Here is a 15,761-nt window from a genome sequence, read left to right as displayed (position 1 = left end):
TGCACCCTCTGCTCACTATAGCAGCCACAGCAGTCCCTGTTACCAACTTCATTTCGATTTTCCTGCACTGGTGCTCCATAACCTACTAACTATTTTGCGTTGTCATGCTGCAAATCTGGAGTACCAAAGTACTCACTTTGCGCACTAGTGCGGAAAAGTGATTCTTTGCAGCCTGCAATCAGTGCACAAATGGTCACTTTTCAGGGTATCTGTAGGAAAATTATTTTTCGCCCCACATGGATGTAATGAGCTGGTTTTCGTGCGTCATATGGAGGTCGAAAATGATTGTTTTCTGACCAGGCCGGTAGTAGTTTTACGGCCCTAGGGCTGTAAAATAACCTTGAAGTCAGCTGATTCTGATTTGATGTGAACGTGTTTACAAAATGGTTTATGAAACGGAATCAGTTTATGCTTCTAGAATTAATAAGTATTCTGCAATAAGATCTATAATTTTATTTGGATAAATAAAATACAGATAAGATATTTATTATAAACTATTCAAATTCGATTTTCAGAGTAGGATAGAACTTCAACCTAAACTTCCGAAGTCAACGACAACAAGCATTGTTGACGTTGACATTCAGATTGACCAAATTTCAAGTGTGCTAAAACAGCTGATCAAAAAACTTTTCATTATTTGTGTCTATTATTCAAGAATCAAAAAATTTATAATAATATCATCCTATTGTCATTTGGAAGAATAAAAAGTATAAACTCAACCTCTTATATAATTGAACATAGTCTTTCAGGTTATTTAGACAAATCAGAATAAAAAATGAAAATACTTGGACAATTTCCTGATATTCAGATTACTTCAGATTTGCTAGAGCTATGACCTTCCTGTTTTGCTTTCGGAAGTGCCTAATAAACAATTATTCTCATATTTATATTGTTTATTTTTCTGTGTGGCGAAAAATAACGTTCTCACCATGGGCAAAAATGTTTTCCGGCTCTCAATCTTCTCAAGTCTGAGGCCGTAGGCCGAGGACTAGAAAAGATTGAGAGCCGGAAAAGTCTCATTTCCGGCCCTAGGTGCGAAATATACTATTATATCCTTTTCAAAGAATCGACAATTATTTGTTGAAACCCCGGCTATTTATGAAGTTACATTATAATTTTATATTATCGTTATTCTCATTGCATTCAATCTTTATTCTCATTGATTAATTTTTTATACTTTGTAGAATTCATTGAATAATTAGCATTACCGTCACTTAATGTATATTAGTGTATAAACCAGTAAATATTGTAACATACATGGATAAATAAATCTAATCTAATCCTTCTACTCCTCCTTCGCCACTCACTCACACTCCTCTACTACCTCCTCCTCTTCCACTTCCTCCTCCTTTTTCTCCTCATTCTCATTCTACTTCTCTTCCTTCTACTCCTCCTCTTCCAACTTCTCCGCCTACTTTCATTCCGCGTCCTAATCCCCCTCCAGCCACACTTCCTCCTCATTCTCCTGCTCCTCCCATTTCACCACGTCTATCATCTCCTTTTTCTCATTTTCCTCTAACTCCTCCTTCTCCTCATGCTCCTCCCAATCCTTCTCTTACTCATCCTATTCCCACTTCTCTGCCTCCTATTAATCCGCGTCCTACTCCTCCTCCTTCTCCTATTCCTCCTCTTTCTCCTGCTCCTCCTATTCCACCTCGTCCTTCAACAACATTTTCTCATTTTCTTTTATTCTCTCTTCTCCTCCTCCTGCTCCTCCTCATGCTTCTTTCACTCCCCAATCCTCATCCTCCTCCTACTACTCCTCTTCCCACTCCTCCGTTTCCTATGACTTCGCGTTCTACTCCTCCTCCTCCTTCTCCTTGTCCTCTTATTCCACCACGTCCTTCATATCCTTTCTCTCATTTTCCTTGAACTCATTCCTCTCCTTCTCCTACTTCTTCTCCTCCTTTACCTCCTCCTTCTCATCCTCCTCCTCCTACTCCTTCTCCCACTCTCCTCCTCCTCCACCACACACTTCCGACAGTATCCCGCTCCTGATACACCACTGATAGACCCTCTTTATAACGTAAATCATTCTCTCACTCCTCCTCCTTCTCCTACTCCTTCTCCTCCTCCTTCTTCTATCCCTCCTCCCCCTCCTCATCATCATCCTCCACAAAAGCTACCTCAACAAAACCAGACGCTTATTCATGTTGAGCATGGAGAGGCAACTTGTTCCCAAGTCTATGGCCTGTCAAAGCCCGCATGATTTGTTGCCTATCACAATATACTAAGTGGTTATGACTGAGAAAAGTGGCCAGACTTTAGAGAGAGTCAAAGGAGTTCGCTTCATCTTCAGTGTGAGGTTATTATACTGGAATTCGGGGTATTAAAGTACATTCATTCATTTAATGATTCAATTATTCTAGTATAAAAATATATGCTAGCCTTCCAAATCAAAACAAAAACTGACAACTTTCCACAGTAATCGTAAACTCACTTTTTTGAGAGAAAATTCATTGATAATTGAATAGAAGTTGAATGATTGAAAAGTTGAAATAGTTTCTTGTTTTAGTTTAAATCTATATGCTAGCCTTTCTAAACTACAATAAACAAAATTTACAACTTTCTAACTTCCTCAACTAAGAAATCGTCAATTCACCTTAATTTAAGAAAGAAGTCATTTATAATATTATCAAGTATAGAATATTATATATAGTACATATCAATCATCAAGACATTTCTGAGTGGAGAAAATTAAAGCTCCAATCTGTCATCACTGTTGACCTTTATCTATACATATAAAAGCGAAATGGAACTCACTCACTCACTCGCATACTAAAAATCTACCGACCAAAAACGTTCAAATTTGGTAGGTATGTTCAGTTGGCCCTTTAGAGGCGCACTAAGAATTCTTTTGGCAATATTTTAACTCTAAGGGTTGTTTCTAAGGGTTTAAAGTTCGTCTTTTAGCATGTATATTCTTCTTCTCCCAATCTCTTAATTATAATTGAAATTTCCATATCATATGCTACTATAGAACTATAATCTAGATAGAGTACCTCTTCGAAACAGTGTTAACTGGCAACTAAATTAATAATTTTGTCAGGTTGGCATTAAGTTGAGTTGACTTTGTTAGGTTGGCACCAAGTTGAAGATTTAAATGCATTTATCGCAGAAAAATTGATTGGGCACTGCTACTTCAATCCTGGGAATATTATATTACTAGCCGTAAGTGCACGTCCAGTGCAAACATACCTGTCATCAATTTTTGGTTGGGATCGATTTAGTATGTTATTTTGAGCACAAAATCACAAAAATTAAACGGCGCTCACTATTGTTTTTAAAATAACTAAGTTCAAAGTAGCAGAACTTCACATGCATTTAACCTATAAAAACCTAAAATGCTCAAATGAAAAATGCAGGCGAGCGAAGCGATCCTGCTGATCTCACTCTCGGACGATCCAGTCGGGGGTCCAGGGGGCGGAGCCCCCTGGCTAGACGGATATGGCGAGCGAAGCGAGCCTGACGGCTATTAATTATTATATAATGATGGCAGTACAATTTAACTATGGTCAGTAATTTGTCTTCAACATCTATTCTATCTACAACGCACACTGGTGATACAATTCACATATATAATATTCAAAGAACTAATTGAAAGAGAGCATGAAAAATGGAAAAATCGCCCTTTGTTTACCGAATAAAATGCAACGACAGACAATTTTGAAAGAACTGTGCTCATGTGTAGACAAATCAATGGCTCCATTTATTTCCGAGCTGAATAGAACAGATTTTAATTGTACGGAGATTGACTTTCAATTCGCTCTCAACAGGCAGCGCCACAGTGGAATTCACTCTCAACTGTCAGCTTCACTTACTGATAACATAAACGCTTTCCATTAAGCCTATGCTGCCAGCCCAAAATCAGCCTCACCATGGAATTATGTGCGCGGAAAGCTGAGCGTTTTTTTTTTGTCTGGAGTGAAAATCACTTCATCATTCGTTAACGCTTTTTATTATTATTATTTTGGCGGCCCATTCTTTTCAGGGAAGGGTTGGAGGGGAGAAGGGAATTTCCCTGTGGGATGTGGGAAGGTGTAGGAATGGGGAATTATCAAGGGAATGGGTTGGCAACGCGTGGCACCTAGAGAGCCCATTCCATTATAAATTTCAATTAATCCGTGATTTCAAAGAATCTCCCACTTCCTCTTACTCACCCCTCTCCATTTCTCTCTCACACCCCCCCTAATACCCTCTTCTAGGTGACGCCAAAAAAAGCCTGAATGTGTCTCTGACCTTTCTACACAGACTCCTCCAGGTTTCAAGAGGCTGTGAAGTTAATAAAAAAGGTAATTTTCCTCTGTGAAATACGCGGCTAGTTTGTAGAAGATTTGAGAAAGTTGAGTCATCTTGATGACCTGGGAAATTGTGGGAAAGTGTGGGAGAATGTGGCATAGTACAAGAAAAGTGCGGGGAAAATTGTGGTAAAGTAAGGGAAGAGTGTGGGAAAGGATGGGAACTGGTTAACCTGCGGTTAACGTCATGTGTAATCGTTCAGATTGTTGTCAAATTGAATCTAATTCCAAATCCATCACATCCATTTCTCCTGGATAATAGTTCACTTTTCCACCCTACTATCACAATATAAATCCAAGAAAAAAAAATATGACCGAATGTAGTGAAAAGTCGCATATTGGGACGATGCGATGCGTCCTGAAATGAAATGACTCCAGTCTGCTTGATGAATCAATATTATATGATCACACTATTATCATAGAGAAATAATAGCGTAAGTAGATACCCCATGGTATAGAGAATTTTATGTCGCAGCTTTTACTGTTATATCAAGCCGATTACTGTCGATTATTGTCAATTTTTACTGTTTTGTTGGGGTGATAGTGTATGAACGGCACAATTTGATAGACTATCAGCGTCACACAGTTGCATAGGAAAGAACTATGTGAACTATCGGCTTGGGATAACAGTAAAAGTTGCGACATAAACGCCCTATATCATGTGATATCTACTATGCTATCGTTTCTCTATGCTATTATGCACATACTAATATTATATGAGTGTAATCCAATGTATTATAGTTATTTGTGCAACTAGTGCGCAAAGTGACAGTTTGCTGCACCGAAAGAAACGTTTACGCCCGAGCCGTAGGCGAGGGCGGAATGGTTTCTTGAGTGCAGCAGAGGAACTTTGCGCACGTATTTCACATTAAGTTTTTCCTACAGTTACCATTGAATATGAAAAGTGGGTAATTATGGGTAAAATTGCCTGAAATGCAACAAATGTTTTTCTGTGTAATTTTATTATTGATAAAAACCTTAATTTATTGTCAAATTGAATAAAAATGTTGTCCTTGGTTATAATATATAATACTAATAATTAGCGCGTTGTGCTTCGTTGCACCTCTGCTCACTATAGCAGCCACAGCAGTCACTGTTACCAACTTCATTTTGATTTTGCTGCACTGTTGCTCCATATAACCTACTTAGTATTTTGCGTTGCCATGTTGCAAATCTGGAGTGCAGAAAAATTTTTCCCGCACTAGAGCGGAAAAGTGATTCTTTGCGTTCTGTAATCAGTGCAGCAATGGCCACTTTTCAACGTAACTGTAGGAAAATTCAATAATACTCGAGTCATCATATTATGATACTCATACGCGCTAGCTTTGTCTCAATGTGAACATTATAATAATGATCATTTATTATGATATTATTCATCTAGCAGACTCGAGTCACGTCGCGTGCGAATATGGGACTATTCTAAAGCCAGTTGGCTTTACACGCACGTACGATATTCTGTCGTCTGGATGAATTCCATCAGATTGAATGGAACTAATCTGTTTGACATCATCTCAATCTTCTTTATGAATCACATCATTCTAGAAGTATACGATTATTACTGGTCTAATCTCTGATTTTCCCACATTTCACGTACTGCAACTCTGTCCTCAATGACATGCAAATTACACTCAATGATAAAATGCAGCGCTGTCAAAATTATTGTCTACGTTTTGTTTACTCTCTTGAACGCCATGAACATATCACCCCAGCACACATTGCTAGCTCTACCCTGAAGCTTCCCGATCAGAGACGTTTCAGAATAATCTATTTTGTTAGTGATACTTTGAAATATGGCAATCCCAACTATTTTTAAAATGATTTCAAATTTGTTTCCAATGGTAGGAGGATAGATGCTTCTCATACTAGAACTGGTACAAATACTATCAGGATACCTAATCATCGAACTACTATCTATTCCAAATCGTTCCTTGTCAGTGCTTGTCGTGAATGGAATAAACTTCCCAACTCTATTTGATGCATTGAGAGCCGAGCGGGCTTCATACTGTGTCTTTGAAAAAGTACCTTCTAGAGGAAATGACTGAGTCTGTCCAACCCTAGAGCACCGCATGACAAATATTCTAATCTCTCTTCCTTTCCATTCTTCATCCCATTCATTCATCCATTTTCCACATCCCATCTTCATTCTACATAATACATACGGTATTCAGCGTCCCATCTCAAGATTTTCTGTTCTTTAGTATTGTATATTGTCAATATTACTAAATCAATTTCTAAAATTTTAATTAAATCCCACCCTATAACATTTGTTTCATTAATCTAATTTTAACTATTAATGCAATATTGTATTCACTATAATTCTATATTTCATTCATTCATTCATTCATCTCATTATTCTAAGATTCAAATCAATTAGTTTTCAACTAATAATAAGAAAACAAAGATATTGTCGAATTTCACTAATAATTTATTAAAAACTTTAACACAGAACCTCAGTACAGCTGATGATGCGTTGGTTAACTACGTGAAACCATGGTTCTGTGTTGAAGTTTTTAATAAATTTTTAGTGAAATTGGACAATATCTTTGTTTTCTTATTATGGAGAGATTTCACAACATCACCATCACTTCTACCGGTTTTTAACTTATTAAGTAGAGTTTCTTATTTGAACATTACTAATAATGTTATAACTATAATTCTCAACAGCTCTAATTCATCACAACCCGGTCGTGTGTTAATGGGAAGGATATTCTATATCCTTCCAAAAGAATCGACAATTATTTGTTGAAACACCGCTGATTTATGAAGTTACATAACATTATCATTATTATCGTTATTCTAATTGCATTTTTATATTCATTCTCATTGATTAACTATTTATACTTAGTGAAATTTGTTGAATAACTAGCATTATTGTCATTGAATGTAAGTGAGTGTATAAGCCAGTAAATATTGTAAAATACAATATGAATAAAATAAATCTGATCTAATCAGATTGAACAGAACTTGACAAACATCATTTGTTTGACATCAGCATCTCTCTAATCTAATAAAATTAGAAGCCGGCGAGAAATCGTACGTCCAAAAATCGATGGGTGTATAGCTAGCCTTTTTTTCATTCTTATGATTCCTATTAGATTGAATAGATGATGTCAAACAGATTATGTTTGTCAAGTTCCGTTTAACCTAGTAGAATTCATAACGACGGCAAAAAATTGATCCGTTAAGAATCTATGTGTGTTGAGCCAGTTACACACACATTGATTTTTGACATACGATTTTTTGTCGTTCTTATGAATTATTAAAGATTGAACAGATAATGTCAAACAGATAATGTTTGTCAAGTTCCTTTTAATCTGCTAAAATTCATAAGGACGGAACAAATTGAACGTCCAAAAATCGATGTGTAGAAGGCTTACATCTACCTATCGTAAGTCAGTATCAACTACATATCATAGCTGCTTTGAATGGATTCATTTCCAAACAAGCTCTAATCACATGAAAAAAATGAGCTTCACCCATCAAAATCTACTGGATTCCCTGTATTCCTTCTCGGATAGCCAGAGTTTTCGTCGTTTATTTCGCATACATTTCGCCATGAAGCCAACACATAAGGCATGGTGAAGCTTTCACAAATTCATTTCAACTGCAAGCTCTAAGCTTTGAATTACATGAGAATCCAATCTGGATAAAGTTATCAAGCGTAACAGAGCTGGTCAAGCAGTTCAACCAAAGTAGATTCACTTAATACTGTCAGAATTATTTGTGAATAGAACCAATGTTTCTTATTCATGCAATACTGCCAATGAGGATGAAATAACGTCCCTTGCTTTGGGCTCTACAGTGTTACTAACACTTCAGCAGTCATTTCTAAACATCAGAGATCTCGGAGCTGTGTTTCATTTGAATAACAACATGAAAACAACACGAAACAACATGAAAACAACATAAAACAACATAAAAACAACATGAAACAACACAAAACAGTTGTGGTGAATGGAATGGAAAAGATGTGCAATTTTCGATATGAAATAAAAAAATTATCTATTGGGCGGAGTTGAGACTTTAGAGCTACTGTATTCAAAATGATTCTAAAATCGAATTGGAGGTCGAAAAATTTTGATTCTGATTTGTTTACTCATACAGGAGAAAGAGCTACCTTTCCCACGTGCAATAATTGATAATTATTCTTGGAAATGTCATGAAGTGTACAGGTACAGTCCAGTACCTGGTGCTGCCTAACGGCAGAATTGAGGACTACACCAGTAGGCGTCCCAATCCACCAATTAGAAGAGAGTATGGGGACCTGAGAGGCGTGGCTTACTGCCATTGGTCCATTATTCAATCATTCCTGCTGTTTTCCACACTCTCACTAGCTCTGTCACTCTCTCTCACTCACACTCTCTCTCACTCTCTCTAATTGGAGGATATATTTATCCTCTTCGATCAGAAGTCTTCGGGGGTGATTTATTTATTTAGGATTTTCGTTAAATAATAATTATATTTTGATCAGCATTTGAATAAATGCATTCTCTATTTAATTCCATTTGTAACATGGTTGGCCGCTATGGCTTCGTATAAAATGAGCGCTGCTATCCGGAGATTGTCAGTTTGGTGTAAGGGTAAGCATTCCTGACTAGCAATTGGGAGGTACCGGGTTCGATTCCCGGGCTGGCAACTAATTTTTGGATAGTAGTTCTCATCGAATTCCCATCTAGCTGCTTACCCTGTTGTCAATGTCTGCAGTAGCTGAAGTCTTCGGGGTGATTTACAGCATTTATTTAGGATTTTCGTTAAATAATAATTATATATTTATCCTTTATATAACAGAGTGGAAGGATGTTCTTGAACATCATTTTCAAAGAATAAACCAATATCCATTAAACTAATACAGAGTACTCCATAAACTTCTATTAATTCACATAATATAATTATTACAAGTTCAACCGGCTTTTGTGCAACCGGGTCTGTGAACGTTCTACAGTTTTTATCAAAACAGAGGTTAGTGTCAATATTATAATGTGAAAGTTTGATTAGTATTTGGTTAAAATTCTCCTATCTTGATCAAAAATTCAAAATAATCCACATAAATGGAGTGTTGGCGTACCGGTAATCTTCCACTTGTTGATAGAACATCTTGGATTTGAATGATTGGAAAACCCGACGGAAAATTTCAACATAATCGCATTCTATGGTCACTTGTCAGTTTGGTATTTCATCAACTAGGACTGATTATGTTTTATGACCGAGGTCCTCATGCCGTTCTCGCTTCCGATCAGCAGCAATAATGACTCTCCCTGCTCATAATATATATTATGTATCTATCTTTGCCTTCAAATACAAGACAAATTGGACAACAGGGTCAAATATCCATAGTCATAACACAAGATCCAGAGGTGCGTTGAGAATTGAGCCACACAGAACGACCTTCTACAAATCTAGCTCAGCATATGGAAAGTATCTAATTCGTGGCCGAACCACTTGAAAGAGGTTCAAACTCTGACAGTTTTCAGGACAAGACTGAAAATCTGGTTGATAGCCCAGTGTCCCTATAGTTGGCAATCCCTAATAAACTGATTAGAGAAAAACAAAATAAGACTGGAAAAATGTATTAAGAATCTATCGTTACTTTCGAGTGCAATGTTAATGTTTCCAGATTTTATTGTTTCTATATAAGTATGAGTTGTAACTGACATATTATTTATAAGTTTTTAAATATTATTTTCTCACAATTTTAAAAAATTATCTAGTCTTACTTTGTAAATGAATGCTAAAATTTTAATGTATGTGACTATTGTCTTTGCTTGCCATTGTTTAGCCATTACAAGTAATAAATTAATTAATGTGCAGTGATAATTAAGTGTAATATTTTACTTTTGTTTGGTGTTTTAATTCTTGTAAATTTAAAATTTGCATCTTATATTTATTTTTGGACGAAAATTGAGCTTGAACTATTTACAGTAGAAACAAAACCTATTTTTATGGACATGTAACATTATCAAAATTTTGGAATGGAATAGTTTTGGGCTAAGCCTGTTGTTCCTACCCAATCATATTATTTTATATGATTTGTAATATTGTATCCACGAATAAATAAATAAAAAAATGTATTATGGTTAATTGAAAACTAAAAATGCCACTTAATTCTATGATCTGCAACTTTTCAGAATTGGAGACTATTGATTCCACTGTTTTTTGGTTCATACAACTTCAATTCCATCTGTGATATTAGCTTATTTTTTCAATGAATTAGACTATATTATATAAATATTGTAGTAACATTTGTAATGTATTTATGATGTGATGTTTATGACTTGAGTTAATATTGTATTATATACTATGCATAACATGAGAAATAAAATTGAAATTGAATTGAATTGAATGTTTTCCAATAATCAAAACAATGATCTGCGACACAGCTTTTGAGATTCCAAGGCTGAGAGGTTGAGACTTACAAGTCCCAACTTCATTAAGTATAGAATATACTTCAATTTCATTCTCATTTTATGCTTCAATAACAAACGTAATAACCTTCTGGCTTTACGTTTAGAGGTTTAATTACTGTTCTTATTAATACTAGCCATGCTACCTTCTATTTCTCGTCACGCTCTCAACTCATAATAATGAGCTTTACATAAAACAATGAACTCCAAGTTTGCCTTCACGTGTAAAAGTACCATTTGGGTAATTAACACAATGCAGTACTCGAAACATGCACTGACTATTCACGAATTCAGTTAAAAGCTCCTCAAACAATGCCTCAGCTTTCAGCAAATTTCATATTAACTTCATGTCTTGACCTTTTCTACTTGTTGAACTGCGTTCACTCATAATTTGAAATAAATTACTTAGCTCTAACAGGAGTTAATTAGAAGATATCGACTGTAATTAAGATGAAATGGAATACGCTTTTGTAATATTTGCTCTAATGTAATAAGCTCTACTGAAAATTAATTGAAAGCTCTACATACATTTGAATGGAACTGAGATGAAATATGATATATTATATTGAATGAAAAAGACTAAGAAATTGTCAAAAAACCACTGATTTATTGATAATTAGAAAGACCGGTTTCGGTTAGGTTTTTCGGTTAGTGGTTTTTTGACAATTTCCTAGTCTTTTTCATTCAATATGAATAATTACCACAATATCAACTTCTCAACTACACAGAAAGTGATATATTATAGCTCAATATCGGGGACCGAGCTTCGCTCTGGAGTACAAAACCATGAAACAATTATTACGAAAGAAGAAATTATAATAATATTCATAACATTCATACAGAAATGTTCTATCTAATCACAGTAAATTGAGATTGATTCCCAGAGGAATGCAAAAATTCCTCTCACAAAGGCCCAGTTGCACAAAAGCCGGTTAAATTCTAATCCTGATTAACTTCACGTGAACCAAATCAGAGAAGACAATTTCAAAAAGATGAATCTACTGGAATTAATCAGGATTTAGAATAACCGGCACTAAGTACCTGATTGAATGATTACAAAAGTTCACAAGACTGAGTCATAATTTTGACACAGTCCCACACAAATGAACTCGCTCACTCACTTCCATCATCAACAGACGACGTAATAATTATTATCAGCTGTTTTTCCAAGGATGAATGATAATTATCATTTCAATGTCCTTCAGCTAGTTTTGCCAGGGATTGGACCTAGTGCAATCGAAGACTTTGTTTTTTCCTGTCTCCCTAGCAACGAATTCGAATATGATGAAACCTATTCGTGTCGAGGGGGCGTTCGGTGCTATGCGGTTGATATTCGGTACCGAATTCAAACCAAATCATCGTCTCACACGTATTGGAATTTGCCGAAAACGAAACGAACCGAAAGTGTGTGAAAGTAGCCACTCGCTAGCAACGAATTGAAACCTGATGGATTTTATTAGAGTCAAGTGGGCGTTCGGTTCTATGCGGTTTCTATTCGGTACCGAATTCAAACCGAATTACCGTTTCACACTTATCGGAATCTGCCGAAAACGGAACGAACCGAATGAGTGTGAAACTAGCCTTACCAAGTTAAAAAAGTTAAGTTGGAAGTTATCAAGTACACTATACTTTCTGTGATAAAATAAATAGGGTACTTGAAACTCTTATTGCGTTCCAATGTGGGAGAAATGACTGTATGAAGTGTGTATAAATGAAGGTTAGATAGAGTACCTACTAAAATTGGATAGGATCCACGATGAATTCTTAGTCATCGACTTGGGTGTTTTCTAATCGTAATGACCAATTTCTTAAACCTATCAACCAACTCCCAATGTTTATTCCCTATCAGAAACATAAGGAAACAGGCAATTTATGTCGGCTAATATTCGACTTTACGGCGGTGCATAAAATATTTCTGTTTTCCGGAAGTTTATGACTGAGAGGTGAGCGCAGAAAACATTCCATCTCGAAATATGAAATGTGAAAGTGCATCGGAGTCTCTTGAATGGCATTTGGTTTAGCCAGCTCTTGAAGCCGGCTTACTTGATTGGCTGGCTACTGACGGAGATAGAACTATAGTGTGGTCCACGTTATAATGGCAGTGGAGAAAGATAGGAGAACAACGTTGCCGATCCTCGGTCTTGTCAATGCCTTCTGTAGGTGGTAGCTGACACAGGTTTATTGACGTAATACTAACTGTTCATTCTCGTTTAGAATAATCAATAATATCTTATCAAGCAAGAAATTACATTTCATAATGAATTTCCATAACTAAGATGAAATATTTTGTTAATTAGTTGATAATTCTACATTGATAAAAGACGATCTGGCAACAGAGCAAAGCAAGAAAGAGATAGCGCTATCCGCTTTGTTCGATGATACACAATGATATAGTGAGGTCCACGTTATAATGGCAGTGTAGGAAGATAGGAGAAAAGGGTTGCCAGATCTCAGCCTTGCCACCCAAACAGCTGATACTAGTATTTCTGATAAATTTAACTGTTCATTATTGTTGAAAATAGTTAATTATATTTTATTCGTCAAGAAAATATATTTTTTAAAGATGTAATAATAAATTTTCATGATTGAGATTAAATATTTTGTCAATTAGTTGAATTTCTACATTGTTGAAAACGATGTGGCAACAGAACAAATCAAAAGAGAGATAGCGCTATTCGATTTGTTGGATGATAGACGAGGATTGCAATAACATTGCTAATCAACCACTGCCATTATAACGTGGACCTCACTATTGCTGAATTTATTATTACTCACAGAAATAACGTCAGTTAAATATTATCACTGACAAAAAAGAAAATTCAGGGAGAAGTGGTAATAAGGTTTACAAATGAATTATACATTAAAATGTTTTGTATGATGAACAGAAAACTGAGTGTAGCAAAAAGTTTTTCGGACATTTCATTATTTATCAGAATTTGGGAACAGAATAGTTTTGGGCTATGCCTGTTGTTTTATCCTCATCATATTCATATGATTTGTAATTATATCAACGAATAAATAAATAAAGAGAATAAAAGTGGTACAAGGTTGACATGATAAGGTATAAGGTGGGCCCTCCACTAGAACCGTTTTCTTCCGAACTAGCATCAGCCGAAAACTACCGAACTCGTCCGAAAGATCCGCCAACAAAGAAATGAATAGATGCTCGTCTATTGCAAAAGGTTCGTACGGCCGTGCACGGCCGTCTCCGGCCGATCAATTTTTCGATCCGAATTTAATGGGATTTTCCGGCTCTATCCAGCCGAACTAACTTGTCGAGCTGAGACAACAAAGTGTTCCTAACTTAAAATTGTTTCACAGTCTATTTTGTTCTAAGTTGTTCTGTTGTATAAAGTTGTAACTATAAACAATGAAAGTTGATAAGTTTGGTTCAAGAGCATGGTCTATTATTGGATATGCGAGACAAAATATATCATCATCGTGATGAACATAGGAATCTGTAGACAAAGGTTGCTGAACAAAAATAAGATCTGAAGGTGAAATTATTATTGTAATGAATAACTGAGTCAGTAAATATTTGTTTTTCTACAACTGCGCGTAAAAAAAGAATTTACATACTCAATTCTCCTCATAAAACAGCTTATTTCTGAGGAGAATCTACTTTTTCGCTCGCTAACCATCCGCGAATGCGCAGTAAATTTTCTTTACGCTCGCAAATCATTCGCGCATTCACAGAAGAGTTTCTTTACGCTCGCCAATCAGCTGATGGTAAGCAGCTCGCCAAAAGTCAGATCTTAACCTAAAAAGTCGGTAATTGTAACTCACCCGATATAAGTAATTTAACAGGTTTGGGCAGTTGTAGAAAAATTTTGTATGTAATTCGCGCGTAATGCTTCTTTATCGCTCTTGCAAAATTATCATGCTCCGCTCCGCGTCGCGTGATAACTGTTTTGTGCGAGCGATAAAGTCGCGCATTACGCTCTTAATACATAAATAGCTATTATTCAATTTTCAACATCTCAATATAATCATTGTTAATGAAAAATTTTGGTGGCTATGATAGTAGTTAATTCAATAATTGGCAACAGTCAACTACTGAACTAGACTGTCGTAAACGGTTCCAATGGACGACCATATTCGGCCGAATTAACGGCCGGCAGATTTGTCCGATCCAACGGCCGAACGGATGAACGGTTGAATACGGTTCCAGTGGTCGGTTACCCTTAGTTTAACAAAATAAATTATACACTAAAATGTTCATCTATCACGAAAAAACGGAGTATAGTAAGAAGTGGTAATAAGCAGCACAAATTATTCATTGAACTGAAAACGGTTGTGTTATTCTTTCTCATTCAATCCACTTAAGTACAGTACATCTACTCTCGACTTGATCCATTGAGAATTCAACAAGCGAAGTAAAGAGAAGTCAATAGAGGTGAAGAAGTGGCGGTGAAGAGGAGGAGGAGAAAGGTTGAAGGATTGGAGGAAAAGAGGTGTTCAAGAGGAGGAAAAGAAGGAGAAGAAGTAGAAGAAGAAGAGGAAGAAGAAGGAAAAGAAGGAGAGGGAAGGAAAAGAAGTAGATCGAATAGGACTGATGGAAATCCCTCAACATTTCTTCCGAGTTGTTCTTGAATTTATTTTTACTTTTATCATTTCCTCTCACTCTTTCTCACTTCTTCTTACCTCTTCTCAATTTTTCTCTTATTTCTTACATCTTCTCTTTCTTCTTCACACATTTCTTTCTAGTCGTACATTGCAAGTTGCAAGAATAGTTGTGGATTCAGTGGATTATTCAGGACGTGAACTTTTCATCTTGAAAGTACCAGAGGGAATTTTAAATTATTTCTGCTTCCAGAATAAGAATTCAGTATACTGTGAAGAGGGATGGAATTATAGCCTGGGCCCGGTTGTATAAGGGAATAATAGCTAATATTTTAGTAATTTTCTTTTAATTTATGATAATTGATTATTTAGGACAGAAATATTATTATTCTGTATTTTTTCATGCAATAGTCCTCTGGTAACATGAGTAACTTGATGCCACGTTTAGTGATGATTATCACCATTATAATTATTTCCGAGTTCCTTAAGAAAAAAGTTG

General features: G+C 35.9%; 1 protein-coding gene across 1 annotated transcript in view; it reads left to right on the top strand.

Moving 5' to 3' along the window:
- Nucleotides 1-15,761, top strand: part of LOC111043512 — a 210,597-nt gene that overhangs the window by 126,786 nt on the left and 68,050 nt on the right. The window lies entirely within an intron of this gene.

Source organism: Nilaparvata lugens, chromosome 4 (assembly GCF_014356525.2).
Source record: "Nilaparvata lugens isolate BPH chromosome 4, ASM1435652v1, whole genome shotgun sequence".
Classification (NCBI taxonomy): domain Eukaryota; kingdom Metazoa; phylum Arthropoda; class Insecta; order Hemiptera; family Delphacidae; genus Nilaparvata; species Nilaparvata lugens.
The sequence above is the reverse complement of the archived record's forward strand: the minus strand, read 5'-3'. Positions and strand labels throughout refer to the sequence as shown.